The sequence below is a fragment of the Zalophus californianus genome, chromosome 3 (genome assembly GCF_009762305.2).
Source record: "Zalophus californianus isolate mZalCal1 chromosome 3, mZalCal1.pri.v2, whole genome shotgun sequence".
Taxonomy (NCBI): domain Eukaryota; kingdom Metazoa; phylum Chordata; class Mammalia; order Carnivora; family Otariidae; genus Zalophus; species Zalophus californianus.
Genome location: NC_045597.1, coordinates 20175768 through 20188736, shown reverse-complemented (window position 1 = coordinate 20188736; position 12969 = coordinate 20175768).

Sequence of the window (12969 nt, the reverse complement as noted above, 5' to 3'; positions counted from 1 at the left end):
GGTGGCTCAGTCAGTCGAGCATCAGACTCTTGGTCTCGGCTCACCTGGTGATCTTGGGGTCCTGGGATAGAGCCCCACTTCTGGCTCGTGGCTCAGCTGGAGTTTGCTTGTCTCCCTTTCTCTCTTCCCCTACCCCTGCTTGTGTGCGCTAGCTCGAACTCTCTCTCACTCTCTACGTAGGTAGATGATTTTTTAAAAAATAAATAAAAGAATATAGGCAGGGAGACCAGTTGCAGTAAACTGGATAAGAGTTGATGATAATATAAACTAAGATAATAGAAAGAAGGATTTGAAAACGACATGTGTGGATGGATTTGGGGAGGGTAACATGTCTGGATATGAGGTTATCTACATAGCTCTACTATGTTTACATTTATTATGATTTTAAAATATGTATTCTATGTGTGTTGGTAACTTCATACTCTAGCACTGTTTTTACTCTTGCCATTAGCCCTAGCTCACTGATCCTGTTTAGGATCCTAGACTGTAATATAAGCAGTCATATCTTTGTAAGTTCTGAAAAATTCTCAGCCTTTAACTCTTAGAATGTTGTATTTCCCTCGTTCTTTCAGTCTGAAATTCCTGCTCAGCAAATATGTAACAGAGTCATTATGAGACTTTCTAAACCTGCAGTAGATTTTCATAAGTATACTGTGAGAAGCACTGAACTCCCCAAATTATTTTTTTAATTGTGAAGCCGGTGACTCTTGAGAGTGGTGGATATTTTGAGAATTTCTCTTCTTCCCCTTCAGAACATTTTAGGTCCCATATAATTTGGAGAGGCTTCTAGAAGAGTTAGCTTTTTAACTTTTACTAGGAACTGGATTAACACAAATTCAAGGCTGTGTAACATATAAATAAAGTGTCCTCCTATTATTTTAGCTTCCACATAAAGGATATAGATTAAGAAGATCTTCCCCAACTTCATGTCTGCTTGTCTGGGGGAAATAGCTTACATGTATCAGAGTTGCACTATTAGTGTGGTCGTCCATTTTATTCTACTTGGGTCTGAGACCAGGTGCCAGTTTTGATGTATTGCTGGATGTGTGGGTTCCTTGACATCCACCTATTCATATTTATAATATTCATTCACAAATTTCAAGTTTACAAATATGTCATCAAGATATAGGCAGATTTCTCTACTTGAAATGAATAATATCAATCCACACAAGTATTTTAATGAAATATATTTTAAGGGACAGCCTTCACAAAGAGTCTCCAAGTGAACTACTACTCAGCACCACTGCCATGGGCTTCACCAAGCCCTGAAGCCTAAGGGTTGGAACGTTCACCAGGCATGAGTTTATTTTGTGAACAACTTTACCTCTTCCTGAGCTTTCTGTGATTTTCTGCAACCATAGGAAGTTTACATGGTTTTCTTTTTAGCTCTAATATGTTTGCATATATAGTCTTGGGTTATCTGGGTTAATTATTTTTCCCAGCTTTCTGGGTATAAGAACTAGAGAAAAGCATCCCAAACCCCCCCTTCCCCACCCCCAAACACACATGTATTTTACTTGAAAGCCTGCAGAGCCATGGGCATAGTTTCCAACCACTGAATTAAGTTCTCTGTAAGAGTCACTATTCTCTAGTGGTACATGACAGAAAGTCAATGCAAATGAGCTCAAGTTCAAAATGAGATTTATTAGTCCACATATCCAGGAAGGGCAAGGGTGATACTGAGGTCTAATGGAACTAGGAAACTGAACGTCTTCAGGATTCTCTCTACATTAGTCTTTTACGATTTTCCTCCTAGGGTTATTTTAGCTATATTCGAGAGCGGTCAGGGCTAGCTGCATGAGGAATATGTTGCTGGTAGTTCTGGATTCACACTCCCAGTTTCATGGCCTGTCAGGTAAAGCCCTTCCCACTCATTGTACTTAGTAAAATCTTGGAGAAGGCATCAGGTATCCGGTTTTGGACGATGTTCATCTGCTGACTTTGAGAAATGGGATGGCATTTTTTAACAGAATAAGAATGGAAGATATGTGAGACAAACCACACAAACACATGCAAGTGCACACACACACACGTGTGTGCTTACGTGAGTGCAAGAAATACAGATCTCGGGGCGCCTGGGTGGCTCAGTCGTTAAGCGTCTGCCTTCGCCTCAGGTCATGATCCCACCATCGTGGCATCAAGCCCCGCATCGGGCTCCCTGCTCCGGGGGAAGCCTGCTTCTCCCTCTCCCGCTCCCCCTGCTTGTGTTCCCTCTCTCACTGTGTCTCTCTCTTTCTCTCTGTCAAATAAATTTAAAAAATATATATTTAAAGAAAAGAAATACAGATCTCTGGCTCCATATTCCCAGAAGTTATCAGAGCTTCTATGTAGTTACCTTATATTCCCTGGCTTGGTTTTCATCTTTTATTTACCTTTTGCATCCTGTAATACAAGTATCATAAAGGCTGTCTGTGGTGTGGTAACTTGTTTTTAATAAAGTGTACTTTTCAGGAGTACTGCTCTTAATATAAATGCTTCCTTGAACAACCCTTCCTTTTTATCCCATCATCTGTTACAGTGTCTTCTACCTTAATACAAAAGAGAATTAATTTTTTCTACTCTTTTATTGCTGACATTCCTACATGAAAAAATGCCACCTATAGCTGTGCAGTTTGGAAATGCCACATTTCTAGGGCCTGTTATTCACCTAGACTGTTAATTAAGTAACTGGTTTTAACATAAGTTCAAATATCATCAAATATTTGCCCATTGTTACTGAAAAGTGTTTACTACAGGAATAGAGTTAACTCCTAGTGTTGGATATTTAAGCTTTCCCTTGAACATTCTTAGCTTTTCATTCTCATGATACTCAAGCTAAATTGTACAGTTACATCACTTATTCCCCAATATTGCATCCGTGATTCTTATAATATGCCCAAGTTTAAGGCCCTTACAGCCAAGTTCTTGGGTTATACCTGTTAACAGATACAAAGTTTACAGAAATTAATATTACAAGTATGAGGCTTAAAAATTCTTCCGAATCTTTCCTTATTTTCTTAAGGGATCGAAGAACAGCTAATGTCATCAGGTAATCCTACTAGGGCTGTGTTCAGTTTTTCTGTACGTCTGAACATTCAGCGAAACCCAGGGGATTTGAACTTATTCGGTGTTTTGTTTTGCTTTATTAGCAACCTCAATATTTTTCAGTGGCACTCTAAAGCTAATAAATAACTCAAAGAATGAATCTGTTCTGTCATATTTGTTTTCTCTATTACTATCATTTTCCTACTTAATTCCGCTTTTGGTAATTAGTACGCAGTGAAGATGTGCACCATATAATTATTCAGACAATTTCTAGATATACCAATGTAAGTTTTCTAACCTAAAGATTAGATATTTCCTTAATATTTATTTTAAGGAATTAACCTCTCCAAGAATGTCAAATATTGACAAAGGTCAACAAGTATATGAAAGGTGCCCAACATCACTACTCATCAGAGAAATGCAAACCCAAACCACAGTGAGGTATCACCTCACACCTGTTAGGATGACTATTATCAGAAAGATAATAGATAATAAATGCTGACAGGGGTAAAAAGAAAGGAAAATTCTTTTTTTTTAAGATTTTATTTATTTGACAGAGAGAGACACAGCAAGAGAGGGAACACAAGCAGGGGGAGTGGGAGAAGGAGAAGCAGGCTCTCCGCTGAGCAGGGAGCCTGATGTGGGGCTCGATCCCAGGACCCCGGGATCATGACCCGAGCCGAAGGCAGCCGCTTAACGAACTGAGCCACCCAGGTGCCCCAGAAAGGAAAATTCTTGCACACCGTGGTACCACCACTATGGAACACAATATGGAGGTTCCTCAAAAAATTAGAATATAGTTGCTATATGATCCTGTAACCCCACTTCTGGGTATATATCTGCAGGACATGAAATCATGTCTTGAAGAGATATCCCTACTCCAGTGTTCCTTGCAATGGTTCACAATAGCCAAGGTATGGAAACAACCTAAATATCTGTCTATGGATATGGAGATATATATATAAAATGAAATGTTATTCAGCCTTAAAATAGAAGACTATCTTGCAATTTGTGACAACATGCATTAACCTGGTGGACATTAAGCTAGGTGAGGTGAGCCAGACAGAAAAAGACAAGTACTGCATGATATTATTTATGTGTAAAATCTTTAAAAAAAGAAAAGGTAAGTATGTGAAGTGATGGGTGTGTTAATTTTCTGAGATAATTCTTTCATAATGTATGGGTATATCAAATCATCATGTTGTAAACATTAAATATGTTTTAATTTTATTTGTCAAATACACCTCAAAAAGCTGAAAAAATTAAAGAAACTAAAAAGCAAAAAGAAAATTCATGGCAGGTAAATCTGGAGAATTTTATATCTAAAATATCTTCATTGTACCTAAATATTTTATCAGTAATATAGTTTATGAGTATTCTGGGGGTAGGTCAGGGGAGTCTAAGTCTGTCTGTCCACCTATTTGTGCTAGAAAGGAGTTTTACTTGTTCATGTGGTAACAGGAAATGATGGAAACCTCTGCAACTCCTAATTTACAGCTTTAGAGTGCTTGCAGGAAGACCTCTAGAACCTTTCGGTATGGAACACTGACATGATATCTGTTGTTCTTAATTTGTCATTTCTATGTTTCAGTTCCTCTCTTTAATAATTCAGAAAAATATTTTCCTCCTACAGTGGTAATGATTATGAAGTAAGATCATATGTGGCACAAACATGGCATAGTTGGAGGTTGGAGGCTATTCTGGTTAAGAACTTGGGCTGAGGCATCTGGATCTGAAACTCAGTTGAGTCGCGTGCTTGGTTGTATGAAGTTTGACAAGTTATATAACTTTTCTAAGCCTCAATTATTCACCTGTAAAATGAGGATAACAGTAACTTCCTCATAGAATTGTTGCAAGGTTTGCATATGAAATAGAATTATTTGTAAAATATTTGGCACAGTGCTGGGCACAAAGTAAAGTCCAATAGGTATTACCTGCTATTATCATTTATAAAAACATCTAGTCAGAAATTGATGAGATTGACATAATCACTCAAAAGCATGATTTTTTTTAAGTTCTCACCATACTATTTGCTAATGTTTTAAGAATCCATAGCCAAAACTTAGCTTGGTAATTCAAGATTGTTTTTTAATGGTGACATTAATTGAAACACTATTGTGAACATTCTTGTCAGTATTTGATGTGGAATAATACTAAACAAATAGACCATTTTAAATGTTTGAATCAAATATACCACCAGGTAGCTACATTAGACATATATTGCCAGCAAACTGTAGAATTTCATGACAAGCATCATGGAACAACTATGAAACTGGTTTTTAACTACCCATCATTATATAGTTCTTTTTCGAGGAAATTGAAGACTGACAACCTTGTTTCCATCTGGAAACATCTAACATCTGTGGTTGTAAACATCAAAACACAGCTGTTGTAGCTCTGAGTAACCACTCCAATTTATTTATTTTTGACTTAAAAAAATCTTCAGTTTTCATCAAACATCACAGTTGTTAAGTTCTTACTGCAGGAGGAAAAAGAATTAAGAGAAACCACTCTATCAGAGATTTAAAAACAATACTTGAAAAAATGAAATGTATTTTCATTTAAAGGAGATACGATCTCAGGTCAGTTAAAAAATGTATTTTGTGGGTATGTCTTTTTTTGGAAACCACAGAATTTAAAGCTATCAGGATGTTAGAGATCCTGAGTACCTATTACAGTTAGAATATTATAAAGTTTTCAGAGGGGCAAATTGGGCTACTCAAAGTCACTCAGGCAGGCAGTGACAAGACAAGGAACAGAAGAATCTTATTCTGGTGTTTTTGTATATTGTACATGGGTGTTTCACATTACTTCTAATAAAACTTTTTACTAAAAAATAAGTGTATCTTGGTGTAGCACTGAGTAAAATGTATATGATTCTAAAAATGATTTCATATAAAGAATATGTTGAAATTAATTTTCTCAAATTTATGTGCAGATAGACTAGATAACACCAAAATTTGAATTGGTTTTACAATTCTTAATCATAGTTCTAATTCCATTTCAGCTAGATTAGCTCCCTTAACTGCTCGCTCCGCATCTGCAGCCAAGGAGTGTAGAAAAATGCCCTTCAGCTACAGTCCTTCCAGGATGCTCACTGGGTTTAATTCCCTACTCTCCCAACAAACCCCCTGAAACCCCCTGAAGGTGTGAGGTTTCTTTTTTTTTATTTTATTTTATTTTTTATTTATTTATTTGAGAGAGAGAGAATGAGAGATAGAGAGCACGAGAGGGAAGAGGGTCAGAGGGAGAAACAGACTCCCTGCCAAGCAGGGAGCCCGATGTGGGACTCGATCCTGGGACTCCAGGATCATGACCTGAGCAGAAGGCAGACGCTTAACGACTGAGCCACCCAGGCGCCCCAAGGTGTGAGGTTTCTGATTTCTTTTTTTTTTTTTTTAAGATTTTATTTATTTATTTGAGAGAGAGAGAGAGAAACAGTATGAGAGGGGGAAGGTCAGAGAGAGAAGTAGGCTTCCTGCTGAGCCGGGAGCCCGAAGTGGGACTCGATCCCAGGACTCCCGGATCATGACCTGAGCCGAAGTCGCTTAACCAACAGAGCCACCCAGGCGCCCGAGTTTCTGATTTCTTAAGTAATGTGTTGCTTCTGCATTTAAACCCAGGCTCTTCAGATTGATTCCTTGTTTGGTCTATCTGCTTTGCTTCATTCTAGCATGCAGTCCTCTCAGGCTCTGGGCTCTGCAGTCCCCAGGCAAGTCCCACCACATCCAGAGCTCAGCCTAAATCCCTGTTTCCAGGTCCTAGGCTGCCTACTACCATTTATCTGGAAGGAAGAAATGAGTAGAGTTGTGTAACTTGAAGAACTAGAGATCTTGTGACTTTCTGTATTTAGGACATGGTTGAAATAGCAACACCAATCCAGAAAAGCCGGGTTCTGTTCACCAACATTATTGATTTAGGTGATTCGGGAACGATTTGCAAATTCTCCAGTGTAGTTTAAGCCTCAGTCCTAACCTTTGAGGCTCTTGAGAAACCAAGTTTTAAAGGCATAAAGTTTCGTCCTCTGGTGCAAGAGTGCCTCCAAGCGGCAGGAAATTAAAGTGCGTTGAGGAGCCCTGAGGAGTAAATGCCGTGCTCTGGTCACCCCAGGGCCGCTGCACCTGGGCGGTAGTTCTTCCTGACACAACTGATATCAGAGAAATTCACAGGTGATCTCATAATATTTACCCTTTTTCTATGGCTTATTTCAGATTTTTAACCGTAAGCTTTTTTAGCAATGGAAATGAGAACAATATGCTCGACACAGCTAGTCTCAATCTTCATCTGTAAGATTTTGACAATAAAAATTCTTAACTCATAACATCATTGTGATAATTAAATAAATTAAAAGGCATATACAAGTGTCTAGTATAGATAATACAAAGTTTATAATATATAGCATATTATACGGGGTATAGAACATGTTGTATACAACAAGTTGTATGATATATAGTATATATTCCAAGTGTAAATATATAATATGTTATGTACGATACAAAGCAATGATATGCAGTATTTGTAATGTGGAATATATTTAACATATAATTGATAATATTATTGTGAGCTGCAAAAATGTGCTTTTTCTTCATTTCTGGCTGGAGGTTGTGCTACAAAACGCTCTACCTTTTCTTTGAGAGATGTGCAAGAAAGCTGTCCATCAGCAGAGATAGATTCAGTGACCTAATAAGTTATGGAGTTTTCTGGCATCCTATCATGGAAACTAAGTGGCATTATTCCAACTTCCCTGTACAGATAAAAGCCCCAAATGGAAGCCCAATATTATACAATGGCAAAGATCCCAAGCCCTTCCCTGTGTCAACATTCCGGTAGACTAAAAGGTTGGAGACATGTGGCACCCCCTGTTGCCTAAATGGGGCCATGTCTAAATGAAGATATCTGAGGCTACTTGTTTTTCCCTATCACACAGTGGCCGCCTACAGCAGGAGACAGCAGGATGCTCTCTGAATGCTATCTGCGTTGACTCAAGGTTGGCGCTAACACGTGGATGGCCAGTTTGTGAATGTCCAGCTCACTCTTCCAGGTGATACACTTGCTCTTGTCTTATACAGAATTCTGGTTCTCAGTTCTAAGAACAGTATCCGTGACAGAGTAAAGCAGCTATTCTGTGACTTATGGAAACTTGAATTGCTGTTTTGGATTGAGACTATAGTAGCTCTTTGGGCTTCAGTTGATTTTATAGACTGTTCTTTCTTTCCGTAATCCCACTTTCTCCAGACTACTACTTTCTTTCCATAATCCCACTTTCTCCAGACTACTACTAATATCTCGGTAGATATTGATGATAGACAAGTTATTTTGTGAATTTTGGGAGAGGAGAATCACATCATAAGGATATGATTGTCTGATTCTGCACACCTAATATTCCATAACACCTTAGAATTTAGCCTGTGTAGAGGCCTAATTTGGCTCACTGTTCTGAAATCCCAATGGATTAAAGTAATCCTTTTCTTTATGTTTTTAAGAGCTTTGTATTAAAGCCATTTGATTTCATTGGCCTATGTGGGTAGTTTAATTTCAGTAGAAACTCTGAGGCTAAAAGGAAGACATGGAATTTTGTCTTAGGACATTTAAAGGTTACCACTGAAACTCTGTTCAATAAAAGAGGATGAAACATTTATATGAGAGTAATAAAAAATAAAATTATAAAGCACAGCCTTCATTTTAATTATGTACTTTACTTGAAAAATATGTTTTATTGGAATAAGTTGCTGTCATAATTCAATTTCAAATATTGAAAAATTATTACTGGTATGTCCTTCTCCTACTAAAGCTGATTCAATAATTTTAAAAAACAGAAAATAAAAGGGAAGGTTTCTCTTGTCAAAGAAACAAATATTTGCTTCACAAAGAATTCACCTTGGAATTCACTATAATAAAGGATCTAGCCTTTAATTTAATCTTCTTTGTAGTAATTTAGTACATATGTACTATGGTTTCCCATTTTATACATTGAAGAGCAGTGATGTGTGAAATTGAAACAGATGTTGATATCAAATAACAATCCATGATATACTTCGCAAAGAAGGGAAGAAATAATATTTATTGAATGTTTACATGGTGCCACATACATAGCAGGGCCATCTAAAGCTCACAACAACCCTATAAAGCACATGTTATTATCTCAAATTTTCAGTGAAAGAAACTAAAATCCAAGGAATGTAATTTTTTCCAAGGTCAGTAAGGAAATTTGAGACTGATGAAGAATCCCTATTATCTGTCTGTTGTCGAAGTCTGTCCACTACACCCTTCTATTTTATCTCAAAAGGGAATGCTCTTTTCTAAGATAATACCACAAAAGGTAATAATGAGAATAATTTTTAGGCATGTAGTCCTAAAAATGTTGCCAGGAGGTGCTTTCGTTGGTGTCATGTTGGGGAAAATTTGGTTGAAATGAAGATAGTTTCCCAGATATCAAGCCATTAATCTGGATGCTGCTTCCATAGGAGTAATGAGAACATTTGGACCATGGAATTCAACTTTTGAATTTATTAATTAGTCAAATGAATACCTCTTAGATTTATAACTAAGAGCTTAAATGCTCAAGCCAGTCTGCCCCCATTTAAATCCTAATTCTACCAGGTACTACTTGCATAGTCCGGAAAATTCATTAAAAATGTCTGGAGATTATGAAGGATGTAAGATATTATTCGTAAGAATGTAAAAACTCTGTTTGCTGCATGGTAAGAACAATATACATCTACAATTAATACTCGCAATATTTTAATACTTGGAGGAAACACCCTCTGGTGTTGGTTCTTAGAAAGGGTTTAGAATAGTCATAGTTCTACAAAGTAGTGAAGTTGATTTTAGCCTTGGCTTCAAAAAGAAAAGGCTAATCCACAAAATGTCTACCATGAAAGAGAGAACACAATAAAGTAGATAACACTTCAGTAGATCTGAAATACAGATCCAGAAAAGAGAGTAAATGCCTAAGAGGGAAGTTGTAGGAATAAGCAAGTAATAAATAAGTTTTAGGGTACATATTAAAAAAGGTAAGAGTTATTTATATAGAATAGCTGATTTGGAGAGATGTAGTCTTATAAAGAATACCCAAAATAAACTTTAGAGCATTTACAGGTGAAAAACCCTGAGAGTTTAGAAATTTAGGAGGAAAGCAAAATAAGTCAGTCTTCCTTCCCCTGGAGAGCAAGCAGCTACAGGGTAGTCACACCGTAGTTGTTGTGACCTAATAGTAGCCTGTGTAACTAGGCATAGAAACTGTTGAGTGTCAGAAGACAGAGAAGCTTGGCCATCTGGCACACTCTGCGAGCATGTGCAGGACCTAAGATGGACTGCCTCCCCAAAGAAATCATGTTCAGTGCTTACTTTAGTAACTTTCCTAAAGTAGGGAGTTAAAGACCCCCTCAAATAATTGCCACAGCGATGCAACAGCATTGATGGAACCTGAAGTTAAGAATCTCGTTCACAGCAGGGATAATGGGAAAAAAACCACCAACTCCCTAAATGTGATTTAACGGAGGCTTATTTTTCCTTTGGTGGACTACATATTACACAGAGAAAAAATCCTGAGCTTTAGTATAAGTCAATACTCAAACTGATTATGCAAAAATCAAACAGTGGCCCTAATCATATTTTAATGATTTATTCTTGTCCTTATTTTACTACATCTGTTCTATGATTGAAGCAGAGGCTGGATCTGTATTCATCCTCTTTGAAGAAGTTAAAGCCTTTATAAATATGCAAACTATTTTCAGGACCCTGAATTTTGAGGACCCATAGGAACTTGAATATCTCCCATTGTCTTCTTTCTCATTCTTTGTAATTTGTTAAAAATACACATTACAAACTTTCGGTACACATCCTTACTTCACCCATTATAGTTAAATTGTGCACTACTTAATCAAATTGAAAATCACATCTGTGGGCTCAGCATCTAGTTTCTGTCCATAGTACAAATAGCATGGCAGTTATTTATGTGAAGATAATACATTCAGTAAGAATCACTCACTCTGGTCATAGAAATCTACATATTTTTTCAAAGATTATAAATGCAAATATATATATTTCAATGAGCACATTTATCCCTGTAGGACAATTTTAGAACTTAAAGAACATAATTCATAAATAAAATACTAATTCTGAGAAAACACATGTGAGTTTATTGTGAATTATGACTCCAAGGGAGGTGGGAAATACAATTTTTGTTAAATTGTGTAAATAATGCCATGTCATAAATTGCATTGCCATAATTTGTGTAACTTGCATAAATTGCAAATATCATTGTCATTTCCGTTGAAAACCATCAAAACAATAAAATAATATAGTAACTCAAAACATTTTCAATGTGAGTCCTAGTTCAAATTTTGTTAATGGAAATTTAAGTAAGTCATGACAACAGATATTATTGAGAATCTGCTATTGCTCACACAGGTAGATAGATACCTGAGAAATCTGGAGACTCAAAATTCATTCTTTCTATATTCTTAAATACATTTAAAAAATACATATAATACAAGTAAAAATACATATTTACTATATACTTACCATCAATAATATGGATTGTAGTAATATAGTTTGTTAATGATAATGATAATAGTAAAAGTACTATTAAAAATAATAGTATAAACTATTAATAGATGTTAATATCAATAATTTATATTAATTCTTTAGAATAATAAAAATATAAATACTTTATATTATATTTGTTTACTTTATATTATATTTTATATCAATATAAATATAAATTTTAAATTTATATTAATATCAATAAGAATTATAATCTTTAAGTTCGGTTTTCTTTTTTTCCCCCTACTTTTTAGGCCCCTTCTTACCCATCAAAAAACAATCATTGACTTCGGAGTATACTTATAGCAACAGTTTGTGCAATAGAGGTGTTTTCACAGGTGTTGAAAGGGGGGGTATTGAGTAGTCATTACAGAACAAATTATTGCCTTAAAAAGAACTACCTTAAAAGTTAAGGATGTTGCTGGGTGTCCCTAACATTTCTTGCTTGATTGGCTCATGTTCTTCCTCACAGGATAGCAACTTTTTCATAATATTTAAGAAGTGTTTCCCTGTTATAATTGTCATAATGTAAAATAAGTGTTGTTTCATATTATCCTGCTTTATAAATGGGCTTATATAACTGGGGTATATTAATAATAATTGTTTTATTAACATATTTACTTATGGTATATTTATATGGTATTAATATCATCAATGTCATTTATATTATTAAATGAAATATCCTTTTATATGAAGACTATTTTGTTTATATTGTATTCAGAATATATTTAAATTGCATTATAATATACTATTGAATTATAATAGTTTATTATATTAGTAATAAAAACTTATTTAAAATAACTAGTAGCTTTGATGACTTAATATGCCTAACAATTTTGGGGTAAAAGAGTATTCACCATGAACTTTAAAAAAAATTTACATTGTTAGACTTGCACATAATATAATATTCTTAGTATACTCTTTTGCAAATTTGGAAGTTAAGAAAAACTACAGAATGGCACATCATATTGTTTACTGAGATTTATTGTAGATGAAATTGCATTAGGAGAACAGTGATTCTTTTACTAAAAATGTAATGATTTCTAATGTAGTATATTCTTTCTGGAAATCAAATTATTGCTGTATAAAATGGAGAAAATCATAGTCTTTTGAGATTAAAAGTATTGACAATATATTGGAATGATTTCTTTCTTTTCATGGAAATTAAAATGAGGCACTTTTAAAATAAAAATGACTACTTATAGAAGTAAACTGCAAAACAATGTTAGCCTTAACAAACCATGTACCGGTGACCTAAACACATACCAGGACTTGTTGTAATTGCCTTAGTATGCCTATGGATCATAAAAAATATACAGGATCACTCTCTCTAACGACAAAAAAAAAATAAAGAAAAAACTAATAAGAGAAGATTGGAAATACAAATGGGTATTATTT